The 13,081-nt window shown below is 51.4% G+C and overlaps 1 protein-coding gene across 5 annotated transcripts in view; it reads right to left on the minus strand.

Moving 5' to 3' along the window:
• The window catches only part of LOC105495698 (KIAA1671 ortholog), a 248,906-nt gene extending 236,192 nt beyond the window's left edge, over positions 1-12,714 (minus strand). For 4 of the 5 annotated variants that reach the window (XM_011765427.3, XM_071080292.1, XM_071080295.1 and 1 more), the window contains exon 1: positions 12,609-12,714. The gene's annotated coding sequence lies outside the window, so the exon portion shown is untranslated. The remainder of the gene's footprint in view (positions 1-12,608) is intronic. The other variant, XM_071080294.1, reaches the window with a different exon arrangement.
• Positions 12,715-13,081: the final 367 nt, after the last annotated feature.

Here is a 13,081-nt window from a genome sequence, read left to right on the forward strand (position 1 = left end):
GCTGGGACCACAGGCGCCTGCCCGACTAATTTTTTGTATTTTTAGTAGAGACAGGGTTTCACCGTGTTGTTAGCCAGGATGGTCTCGATCTCCTGACCTCGTGATCCACCCGCCTCAGCCTCCCAAAGTGCTGGGATTACAGGCGTGAGCCACCGCGCCCGCCCTTTTTTTTTTTTTTCTTATTTTTTTATTTTTGAGATGGAGTTTCACTCCTGTTGCCCAGGCTGGAGTGCAGTGCCATGATCTCGGCTCACGGCAAGCTTCGCCTCCCAGGTTCAAGTGATTCTCCTCCTGCCTCAGCTTCCCAAGTAGCTGGGATTACAGGTGCCCGCCACCAAGCCCGGCTAATTTTTTGTATGTTTAATAGAGATCAGGTTTCGCCATGTTGGGCAGGCTGGTCTCAAACTCCTGACCTCAGGTGATCCGCCCGCCTTGGCCTCCCAATACATGATACATTTTTATGGAGTGAACAACTGAAGGAGAGGGTGAGTGGCCTGTAACCCTGCAGCTATCTCAGTGAGCCCTGCGGATACTCATAAACCTGGGCTCCCGGAAGCCTGCTGTGTGCGTCCATAGTGGCGCCATGTGAGTAGTTCTTAGATCAGAGCGCCCCGTGACTCTTCCCCGGCTGGGTCAGGGCTGCTTCAGGACTCAGGAGGGCTGCGTGGTTGGTAAAGGCACCTTGGCCATCCTCAAGGGGTGACCCATATTAGCTACAGGGGGAAACCCCACCGCCTCAGCAGCAGGGACCCAAAACGCATCCGCTTCTCATCACTCCTTTCCCCAAGGCCCTGGTGGCTCCCAGGAAGGGAGGCAACCTCTCTGGGCCTCCACAGACTAATAATAATACTAGCAATCCTAACAATAGTAGCTAAGGCGCGTGTGAATTCATTCGCAGGTGCTATGTGTTAACACATTTAATGCTTGTCAACCTCATGAGGCAGGCTCTATTATTACTCCCAGCTTACAGATGAGAAAACTGAGGCCCAGAGTGATTAACTGCCTTGCATTAAGGCCACACAGCTGGTAAGTGGTGGGGCTAGAATTTGAATCCAAGCAGTCTGGCTCCAGGTTCCCTGCAATATTCCCAAGGGAATGGGTGGCAGAATTCCTCATTGTGCCCCTATCAGGACCCCCTAAGCTCCATGCCAATGCTCACAGCCACCATCTGGTTATTATCTACCTCATGCCAAGCATTTCACAGTCCTTATTAATGGGTACAAGCACACTGTGTCCCTTTTACAGACAGGCAAACTGAGGCTGAGGGATGCGAGGAGGCTGATCAAAGGTCACGTGGCCCATAATGGGCAGAGCTGGGATTCAAACCCAGACCTATCCCTCCCAGTCTCACCTTGGCGTCGCTGCGTTCTCTCACTCTACTGGCTACAGGTATCATGGCTCAGGGAATTGTAAGCCAGCTCCAGCACAAAAATCATCATCAAGACAATCATCCCTCATTTCCCACCTCACCTCATAAGTATAAAGCACCTCCTTATGCAGTAATATCTCTAAGCTTCCCAGCAGCTCGCCAGAGAAGACAATATTCCCATTTTCCAGATAAGGAATCTGAGACTCAGTTGGTGAACTGCCTGTCTCTAGTTATAAACTCAAACCAGGTCTCCTTACCCAGAGCCTCTGCTCTGTGACCACCTGTCCACAAATCATGAGCCATGATTCTTACCCATGCCCTCCAGGCAGACTCTCTACTCCTGCAAGGACTGGTCCTATCCCATCAGAAACATAATTGTGGCGGGTTCTATTATTGTTCAGCAAATATTTATTCAGCCTCCATGAGAGGAGTAGACTTCAACTTATTGATGTCAGGCTTGCCATGTGACTTGCTTCAGCCTATAGCATGAGAGCAGAAGTGCAGCTTCTCAGTTCAGAACGGAGGCTTCTGTTGTCCACCACAGAAGAGCATGCCCTGGCTGGCTGCCACCCTTCAGCCTGTGAATCTGGATGAAGATTCACGAGGCAGACCTGAACCCAATCCAAAGCCTAGGGCCAGCCTTGCTGGCAAAGCCTAGGTAACGTCAGCCAAGCTACCTGCTGACTTGTGAGCATGAAACAAATGTTTGCTGTTAAAGGCCACTGTGATGTAGGAGATGTTTGTTACACAGTATGATCACAGAAAAGCCTGACTAATACAGGGACCACGTATGTCCAGAAAGACTTGTGTGTACGTGGGCAAATATCTTCTAAGACACAGTCACCAGCAGTTTGTATTAAAACCCAAGGGCCGGCCGGGCGCGGTGGCTCAAGCCTGTAATCCCAGCACTTTGGGAGGCCGAGACGGGCGGATCACGAGGTCAGGAGATCGAGACCATCCTGGCTAACATGGTGAAACCCCGTCTCTACTAAAAATACAAAAAAACTAGCCGGGCGAGGTGGCGGGCGCCTGTAGTCCCAGCTACTCGGGAGGCTGAGGCAGGAGAATGGCATAAACCTGGGAGACAGAGCTTGCAGTGAGCTGAGATCTGGCCACTGTACTCCAGCCTGGGTGACAGAGCGAGACTCCGTCTCAAAAAAAAAAAAAAAAAAAAAAAAAAACACCCAAGGGCCAGGCTGGGTGTGTTGGCTCCCAGGTGGGAGTATTGCTTGAGGAGTTTGAAACCAGCCTGGGTAACATGGCAAAATCTCATCTCTACAAAAATACAAAAAATTAGCCAGGCATGGTGGTGCATGCCTGTAATCCCAGCTACTTGGCAGGCTGAGGTGGGAGGACCACCTGAGCCCAGGAGGTCGAGGCTGCCGTGAACTGAGATTGCACCACTGCATTCCAGCCTGGATGAAAGAGCAAGACCCTGTCTCAAAACAAAAACAACAACAAAAAGAATCCCAAGGGCCACAAAATATTGTGTCACTTATAGGAACTCTCACCTTCCCTCAGGCCAGAGGCCGTGTCCTATGGCCACAGACAAGAGAGAGCCAAACACTGTTCCTTCTCTCTGAAATATGCAAAGAGGCTGTCTCTCGCACAGCTGTGGTAAGAGTGTGAAACGTACAGCCACTCTGCTGGGAAAATGGGCAGGTCAGGTCAATGTTCTAAACACCCTTCATCCCCAAAATTTCACATCCTGGAATCTGTCCTCCAGCCTACCGCAACAAGTATGCAAAGACATGTCAACAGGGATGTTTACTGCGGCACTGTGTCATAACAAAAAAAAAAAAAGAAGAAGAAGAACCTGAAAAACAACTCAATGTCCATCAAGAGGGGATCGGTTAAATAAGTTCATAGCACCTTCATGCACTGGAAATTATTCAGCTTTTTGTACTTTTTTTTTTTTTTTTTTGAGACGGAGTCTTGCCCTGTCACCCTGGCTGGAGTACAGTCGTGCCATCTCAGCTCACTGCAACATCTGCCTCCCAGGTTCAAGCAATTCTGCTGCCTCACGCCTCCCGAGTAGCTGGGATTAGAGGTGCGTGCGACCATGCCCAGCTAATTTTTGTATTTTTAGTAGAGATGGGGTTTCACCAAGTTGACCAGGCTGGTCTTGAACCCCTGACCTCAAGTGATCCACCCGGCCTCCCAAAGTGCTGGGATTACAGGCATGAGCCACCACAGCTGGCCTTATTCAGCTTTTAAAAAGAACGAGGTAAATCAACACATTCTGAAATGGGAAAGTACCCAAATATATTTTTAATTCACGTGTGAAATTATTTGTTTTATTTTATTTATTTATGTATTTTTTTTGAGACGGAGTCTCACTCTGTCGCCAGGCTGGAATGCAGTGGTGTGATCTTGGCTCACTGCAACCTCCGCCTCCCGGGTTCAAGTGATCCTCCTGCCTCAGCCCCCCAAGTAGCTGGGACTACATGGCGCGCACCACCACACCCAGCTAATTTTTGTATTTTTAGTAGAGACGGGGTTTCATCATGTTGGGCAGGATGGTCTCAATCTCTTGACCTTGTGATCTGCCCATCTTGGCCTCCCAAAGTGCTGGGATTACAGGTGTGAGCAACCGCACCCTGCCTCTTTATTTTATTATTGTTACTGTTGTTGCTGTTGTTGTTCAAAGAATATGTTTACATATATGGATTCGTTGGTTTACTCCAAGGCTACGTCCTGAGCACCAACTCTGTGTCTGGCAGTACCAGTTAGGAACAATACAGACAGCAATGAAGGTTAAGTAGGGTTTCTGCCTTCTAGGAGCTGAGAGTAGAGGGGAAAGTCATTAATAATACTAACTCCACAATGACCACTACTAGTAATAATGAGGATAATCATAACAGCATCTACACATATTGAGCACATACCATCTGCCTCCCCACTTACTGACAAGAAAATGGGCTCAGAGAAGTTAAGTCACCTGCCCAAGGTCACACAGCCAGTAAGTGGCAGAGCTAGGATTCAACTCCTTCCATCTGGCTCCAAAGTGGATGTAAAGATAACTTTGATCATTTGCACAGTGTGATAGGAGTGTGGAAGGAAGTAAACAGAGCATGTGTGTGTACAAAGTTTCTAGATTGTCAGGAGAAGCTGCTGGCTCTCTCAGAAATAGGATTGGGAGTCTGGCATAGGAGACTCACTTTTTACTTTCTAGAATATTATTTTACCATCTTGGAAGTGTTTGGTGTATTATACATTATTTTCATAATACAAAATAATTGTGATGTGTTTATCATTTCTGACTCAGTGATGTAAACATCCAAAGATCATGCTTTGGAAATGTATTTCATATTCTTTTTTTAATTTTGAGACAGGGTTGCACTCTGTCACCCGGACTGTAGTGCAGTGGCGCAATCTCGGCTCACTGCAACCTCCCCCTCCCAGGTTCAAGCGATTCTCCTGCCCCAGGCCCCTGAGTAGCTGGGATTACGGACGCCCACCACCACGCCCAGCTAATTTTTGTATTTTTAGTAGAGACGGGGTTTCACCATGTTGGTCAGGCTGGTTTCAAACTCCTGACCTCAAATGATCCCCCTGCCGGCCGGGCACGGTGGCTCAAGCCTGTAATCCCAGCACTTTGGGAGGCCGAGATGGGCGGATCACGAGGTCAGGAGATCGAGACCATCCTGGCTAACACGGTGAAACCCCGTCTCTACTAAAAAATACAAAAAACTAGCCGGGTGAGGTGGCGGGCGCCTGTAGTCCCAGCTACTCGGGAGGCTGAGGCAGGAGAATGGCGTAAACCCAGGAGGCGGAGCTTGCAGTGAGCTGAGATCCGGCCACTGCACTCCAGCCTGGGTGACACAGCGAGACTCCGTCTCAAAAAAAAAAAAAAAAAAAACAAATGATCCACCTGCCTCGGGGCCCCATAGTGCTGGGATTACAGGCGTGAGCCACCATGCCCGGCTGTATTTCATATTCTTAATGGAGACAAGGCTATAGAACATTTCAAAGGTCACTTAACTGAGCAATTAACAAATGTAGCTGTGATAGCTTCTGCTCAGAAGTCAAGTCCATAATTATTTGCTTATTTGTCTCATCTTGCCTTGCCCCCTTCCTTCTTCTTGTACAGTTGACCAGAGGATTCCTAAGGGCAGGTGATCTTTTGAATTTTTCACAAGTAGAGTGCCTTGCCCACATAAGACGGTCATTAAATATTCATTGCATTGAAGGAAAAAAAATATGTGTGTGTGTGTGTGTGTGTGTGTGTGTGTGTATATATATATGCCTCGATTGTTTGTTAGCTTCCTTTTATTTTTACTTTTTGAGACACAGTCTCACTCTGTTGCCCAGGCTGGAGTGCAGTGTCATGATCTAGCTCACTGCAACCTCCGCCTCCCAGGTTCAAGCGATTCTCATGCCTCAGCCTCCCAAATAGCTGGGATTACAGGCACCCGCCATTACGCCTGGCTGATTTTTATTTCTTTTATTTTTTTATTTTATTTTTCCAGTAGAGATGGGGTTTCACCATGTTGGCCATGCTGGTCTCAAACTCCTGACCTCAAGTGATCCTCCCACCTCAGCCTCCCAAAGTGCTGAGATTACAGGTGTGAGTCACTGTGCTTGACCAGTTTCCTTTTATTTTTAATTTCTATTTTTAAAATGTTTATATATTTATGTATTTATTTATTTGAGACAAGATCTCACTCTGTCTCAGGCTAAAGTGCAGTGGCGCAATCAAAGCTCACTGCAGCATCGAACTCCCGAGCTCAAGCAATCCTCCTGTCTCAGCCTCTGAATTAGCTGGGACCACAGCCTGACACACTGACAGGCTAATTTGTTTTTCTTTTTTTTTTTTTTTTTTTTTTTTTGAGACGGAGTCTCGCTCTGTCGCCCAGGCTGGAGTGCAGTGGCGCAATCTCGGCTCACTGCAAGCTCCGCCTCCCGGGTTCACGCCATTCTCCTGCCTCAGCCTCCCAAGTAGCTGGAACTACAGGCGCCCGCCACTGCGCCTGGCTAATTTTTTTTTTTTTGTATTTTTAGTAGAGACGGGGTTTCACCGTGGTCTCGATCTCCTGACTTCGTGATCCACCCACCTAGGCCTCCCAAGGTTTTTTTTTTTTTTTTTTTTTTTTTGAGACAAAGTTTTGTTCTGTCGCCCAGGCTGGAGTACAGTGGCACAATCTCGGCTCACTGCAACCTCTGCCTCCCAGGTTCAAGCGATTTTGCTGCCTCAGCCTCCCAAGTAGCTGGGATTACAGGCGTGTGCTACTATACCTGGCCTTTTTTTTTTTCTTTTTTTGTATTTTTAGTAGAGACAGGGTTTTTCCATGTTGATCAGGCTAGTCTCGAACTCCTGACCTCAGGTGGTTCGCCTGCCTCTGCCTCCCAAAGTGCTGGGATCACAGGCATGAGCCACTGCGCCTGACCGCCAGGCTAATTTTTAAAGTTTGTTCTTTTTTTTGAGACAGCGTCTTTCTGTGTCACCCAGGCTGGATTGCAATGGCATGATCTCAGGTCACCACAACCTCCAACTCCCAGGTTCAAGCGATTCTCCTGCCTCAGGCTTCCGAGTAGCTGGGATTACAGGCGCCTGCCACCACGCCTGGCTGATTTTTGTATTTTTAGTAGAGAGGGGGGTTTCACCATGTTGGCCAGGCTGGTCTCGAACTCCTGACCTCAGGTGATCTGCCCACCTCGGCCTCCCAAAGTGCTGAGGTTACAGGCATAAGCCACCGCACCTGGCCTTAAATTGTTTTTTCAGAGACAGAGTCTCGCTATGTTGCCCAGGCTGGTCTCAAACTCCTGGGCTCAAGCAATCCTCCCATCTCTGCCTCCCAAAGCGCTGGGCTTACAGACGGGAGCCACTGCACTTGGCCTTAGGTTTTTTTTAAATGGCAGCAGTTTGAGTAGTGAGAATAGGCAGAAGCACCCTTCCTTGTGTCGGGAGCCACGGAAGCGGGAAGGGCATGGCTTTGACGCAGACAGCTTTGGGTTCAAATCCCAGCTCTTCCACTTTCCAGCTGCGTGACCTCGCAGCAAATCAATAACCTCTTGAAGCCTCAGTTTCATGAACTGCAAAGTCGAGGGTCTCGAAAACAAGCACCACCTGGGTTTGTTGTAAAACATATATTTAAAAAAAAAAAAAAAAGCCAGGTGCCTATAATCCCAGCACTTTGGGAGGCCGAGTTGGGTGGATCACATTAGGTCGGGAGTTCGAGACCAGCCTGACCAACATGGAGAAACCCCATCTCTACTAAAAATAACAAAATTAGCCGGGCGTGGTGGTACATGCTTGTAATCCCAGCTACTTGGGAGGCTGAGACAGGAGAATCACTTGAACCCAGGAGGCAGATGCTGCAGTGAGCCGAGATCGTGCCATTGCACTTCAGCCTGGGCAGTAAGAGCAAAACTCCGTCTCAAAAAAAAAAAAAAAAAAAAAAAAAGGGAACAAAAGAGCTTAGCCCAGATTCTGGCTTAATGGCGCTGCTCTGATGCACTATGTGCTTTACCTGCATTCTCCCCAGTCCTCCCATTTTACAGAGGAAGAAACTGAGGTCCCAGGGGGACATGGCTTGTGTAGGTTCACACTACTATAATCTGGACAGGTGAGTGGAAGAAGGAGTGTGAACTCCTGGACAGGGATGCTCCTGCCCTCCTCTCTGCCCCAAACCTGCCAAAGCCTTCAGGTTTAGAAATTCAGGGAGTGTCTGGGGTAAAAAAGGAATTTTTGCTGCCTATGGTCTAACTTTTATTCATTCAGCACACCCTGAATTCTAGGTATATCAATTAGCTTGCAGTTCTCCAGGCGATCTATGCCTTTGCCAGTGCTGTTGCTTCTGCCTAGAATGTCCCCAGCCCTCCCTCCTACTCATCCTTTAAGACTCAAGTGTCACCTGTGGGTCACTCCCTCTCTCCCCCCAACACACACATGCACACACCAGGTTGAGCAAAGCACCACACACCTGGAACTTATCCTGGTGACAGGCTATAGTGATAATAATCACACCACCCCTTACAGAGCATAGATACCGGGCGTAGCCCTGTCCATGCGCTGCTTCGTCAAACTCACGTAACAGCCCTTTGAGAATGGGAGTATCCTATCATGAGCCCTTTTTACAGATAGGGAAGTCGAGTCTCAAAACCACAACCATGCCCAAGGCCATGGCCAGGAGAGAGCAGGGCCAGGGTTTGCCTGGAGTATCTCTGGATGACTTACTCCCTCCCTTCTTTTTTTATTTTTATTTTTATTTATTTATTTATTTATTTTGAGACAGAGTCTCGCTCTGTTGCCCAGGCTAGAGTGCAATGGCACGATCTTGGCTTACTGCAAGCTCCGCCTCCCGGGTTCACGCCATTCTCCTGCCTCAGCCTCCCAAATAGCTGGGACTACAGGCGCCCAACACCACACCCGGCTAATTTTTTGTTTTCATATTTTTAGTAGAGACAGGGTTTCACCTTGTTAGCCAGGATGGTCTCTATTTCTTGATCTTGTGATCTGCCCGCCTCAGCCTCCCAAAGTGCTGGAATTACAGGCATGAGCTACTGCGCCCGGCCAGCTGGCTCCCTCCCTTCCATCCCTGCCTCCTCCTGGAAGGCTCCTTCAATTTACCCCTTCTACATCCAACTCAAACCCACCTTCCTCTGTTGCTTCCCTATTGCTTAACCTGAACCCAAACATCCACTAGTTGCAAGTTGGAAGTGAGTTCAAATTCCTGCTTTGCCACTGCTGCCTGGCAAAGACCTCACTATGCCACAGAGGCCAGGATCAGTGAAATGGGAATAATATGCCCCACGTCTCCCCACAGGAAGTCCTTGAGGACTGGCATGGTTTATGGCTCCCCCTGAACAGGCAGACAGAGGGTGCTAAAGAAGGTTTGCTAAACTGAATTCAGTACTGACACCACCTCCTCTGAGGGGTTTCCTTCCCCCAGGTAGATTGTTACACCCACCTTGAGGAAGGGATCTTCAAAGTGAGTGGCTCTCTAAATGTAACACTGATCAATGTCAAAGTTGTCAGTGAGCACCCTTCCACACCATTGGTCTTTACGTCCAGTCCACCATAGTCTCTCGCCTGGATTTTTTTTGTTTTTGTTTTTGTTTTTGAGATGGAGTTTCGCTCTTGTGGCCCAGGCTGGAGTGCAGTGGCACGATCTCGGCTCACTGCAAGCTCCGCCTCCTGGGTTCACGCCATTCTCCTGCCTCAGCCTCCCGAGTAGCTGGAACTACAGGCGCCCGCCACCATGCCTGGCTAATTTTTTGTTTCTGTCTTTTTAGTGGAGATGGGGTTTCACTGTGTTAGCCAGGATGGTCTTGATCTTCTGACCTCGTGATCTGCCCGCCTTGGCCTCCCAAAGTGTTGGGATTACCGGCGTGAGCCACCGCGCCTGGCCTCTCACCTGGATTTGTTTTGCAGCCTGCTTACTGGCCCCCAGCCTCCTGGCATGACCCTCCGATCATCCAGCCTCCCCACACCAGCCAGGGCAAGCTTCCCAAAACACACATCTGACCCTGCCTCTCGCCTGCAGAGACCATTTCACTGTGATCCACAGCACCCCACGCCCCAGGAATAAAGTCCAAACCACTAAGCATGGCTGGCCTGGCCCCAGTCAACACCCTAGGCACTCCCCTACCTCCAGGCTTCTGCACAAGCTGTTCCACTTCTGCAGTCCATAACACCAACCTCTTCCCACTGGCTGTAGAGAAAACTAAACTCTCTGACTCCCATCCCTCCTCACAGCCAAAGGCATCAGCCCCTCCTCCTATGATCATGGTTCTCCCCTTCCAGACAAGTGCCTATGTTCACAAAGACTTTCAGGGCATAAAATATCCCCTTAAGGATGTGGCTGCTAGCCTCATCTTTGATACAGTGTCTTGAAAGATTTGTTGAAGGAACAAATGATAAATAAATGAATGAATGCACATATAAAATATCCCTGTGAGGCCGGGCACGGTGGCTCACGCCTGTAATCCCAGCACTTTGGGAGGCCGAGGCGGGAGGATCACCTGAGGTCAGGAGTTTGAGACCAGCCTGGCCAACATGGTGAAACCCTGTCTCTACTAAAAATACAAAAATTAGCCAGGCAAAATGGCAGGCCTCTGTAATCCCAGCTGCTCCAGAGGCTGAGGCAGGAGAATAGCTTGAACCCAGGAGGCGGAGGTTGCAGTGAGCCGAGATAACGCCATTGCACTCTAGCCTGGGCTACAGAGCGAGACTCCATCTCAAAAAACAAAAGAAAAGAAAACAAACAAACAAACAAAAAACAGCCCGCAGGACCTCCATGGGGGCAGGGGCAGCTTCCAGCCTCTGAACCTAGGGTGAGAACTGTATCCCCAACATCCAGAATCAGTACTAGACTGCAGGGCAAGCTGACTGCTCCATAGCTGGAAAATAACTCTAAGAGGACAGATCCTGAGTTGCCCTAGGCCACACCATTTCTACAGTGCTCCTGACATAGGTGCTCAGTACATGCTGGTTGATGGAGCCAGCCAGTTCATATGCCCAGCTGAAATATATGCCCAGACACTGCATTGAAACTCTGCACTTCTCTTGGTTAATTGCACCCTTGACAAGCATGCAAATCCTTTAAAAGGATCCCCCTGCCAGAACCACCAAGATCTGGGCTTGTGTCTGTACAAATTCCTCAGGAACTGTCCCTGGCTGCAACAGGAAGGAAGGAGGCGCCAGAGTCTGGGGGTACACACGCATGTTTGTCCAGAAACCTTGATGGATTAGCAGCGGGAAAGCCAGGCCAAGGGAGAAGCCTTGTCCAAATGTCCTGGTTACTCATTAGCCAAACCTCAGAACTTCTCTCTGCAAGGGGGGATCAGAGGGGCAATTAACCCATTTGGAAGAAAGGTTAAGCTAAATAGCTCTCTAATCCTGCAGTTTCAAAGACAGCAAGTAGGGTTTCTGGAATCTTTAGATACTGTAAGGCAAGCACAGGGGATGGGGCATGGGAAAGGAGAGGCCATAGACTGAGGGAGGCACTGATACTTATAGAGCCCCTACCTGTTTCATACCCTTCATTCCGATCCATCCTGCCAGTCTCCTAGAAGAGGGAGGATGCAGACCCTCCTAGGCCAAGCTCATTTTGCCCAGAAGGTCCCTATCTGGACTCAGATAAGTGTTCTGCCCAAGGTCACAAAGAAGGTGCAAAGAAAGTGTTTTTCTTTGTGCAACAGGTACAGTCTTTTCCCTTCCAAAAAATAATGGCTGCTCCTGGCTACAGAAAGTTCAGTGCCGGCGGGCAGGAAGCCCTGGCCACCTAGGCATCGCGCGGCGGAGGTCACACGCCTGCTTCGGGACTGGACGAAGAGCAGGGTTTTAAGGCGCGGCGCCCCCACTCCCAGGCAACTGTGTGCCAGGAGGGCGTGAAAAGGTCTGGCTCTGGTGGGGGTCAACGAGCCGCTTCCCATCCCGGGAGCCCCACCCGTGAGACCGGGTGGGCCGCGCCGCCATCGGGGCGGGGATCACGCGGGCCTGCCTGGGAACAGGGGGACTGAGGCTTAATCTCATCAGGGCGCCTCCGCCCTGGAAAGACGAGCGGAGCGGGGCGCAGGCCAGGCCGGGAGGACGCGTCCAGAGCCTCCGCGTCCGAGGGGCCTCGCGCGCTGCCCTTCTCACGCCCCCCGAACCACCCCGCCGTCCTCCGGGCTCCCCTGGACCCAGACTCCATCTCGCTCGCCGCCCTAGCTTCCCACTGTCCACCTCCGGGGCCTCCAACCCGCACAGATGTCCAGACCCTAACAGCTTCAGGCTGAGTAACCCAGATCTCCAGCGATCCCTCAGCTCCCGGCCACCGGATCTCTCTGAATCCATTCGCAAGGCTCAGGCTAGCGTGGGAGGAGATTGATCCTCTCGCTCCCAGTTCTGAATCACCCTCTGCCGTCACCCCTGACTGGGGATCCAGTGGGACCCCAGGCCTCCAGCGCCCGATCCCCTGCAGGGATCGACTCCCAAGTCGCCAACCGGGTGGCACGTGATCCATTGGCTGCCCTATGCGGGATCTTCCCGCGGGATCCACTCTCAAGTCTCGGGAGACGGATTCCCCGGCTCCCAAACCGGGATCCTCCCTCCCCGCAGACCCGGAGTCTGGGGAAATCCTCCCGGTCCCCGCCTCTTCCCCAGCCAACTTTGCCAACTTTTCTCCCGGGGCCTCGGCCGGGCAGAAACTTGGCGGCCCTCGCCCGCCGCCGTCACCCCCAGCTACCTCGCGGGCCGGGGACAGGAGGTGACCAGCCGGCCCCCATTCCCCACAGCCGCTGCGCAACCTACCGTGGAGCCACCGCCAGCCCGCGCCGCGCCGCCACCTGCCCGCAGCCCGCGGCACCTGCCTGCTGAGCCCGCAGCCCCGCGCAGCCTAGCCTGCTGGGGGCGGGGCCTCGGGTGGGGACGCGCCCCCGTCACCATGGGAACTGCGGCCGGCCGCGCCTGCGCGGAGGGGAACAGAGCCTGCAGGACCCGAGGCGGCAGTGGCGCCTGGGCCTGGGACCTCTGCGGCGGGTCAGAGGTCACGACTCGCTTGGACACCCCTGCCGGAAGCGCTCCCGCCCCTCGAGGCCCGACCCGGCTCTGTCCAACTGGGAACTTTGCTCCCGGTCCCCTCCCGCGTCCCCTGGATGTTCCCCAGTCACCAGCCAGGATTCCCCGCCACCGGCACCGACCCGCTGCCCAGCCGGCGACCCCGAAAGCCTAATGCAACCCAGAAATTAAGGAGGTGCTCCATAAATGTGGGCCCATTGACTTGC

Source organism: Macaca nemestrina, chromosome 15 (genome assembly GCF_043159975.1).
Source record: "Macaca nemestrina isolate mMacNem1 chromosome 15, mMacNem.hap1, whole genome shotgun sequence".
NCBI classification, from domain to species: Eukaryota; Metazoa; Chordata; class Mammalia; order Primates; family Cercopithecidae; genus Macaca; species Macaca nemestrina.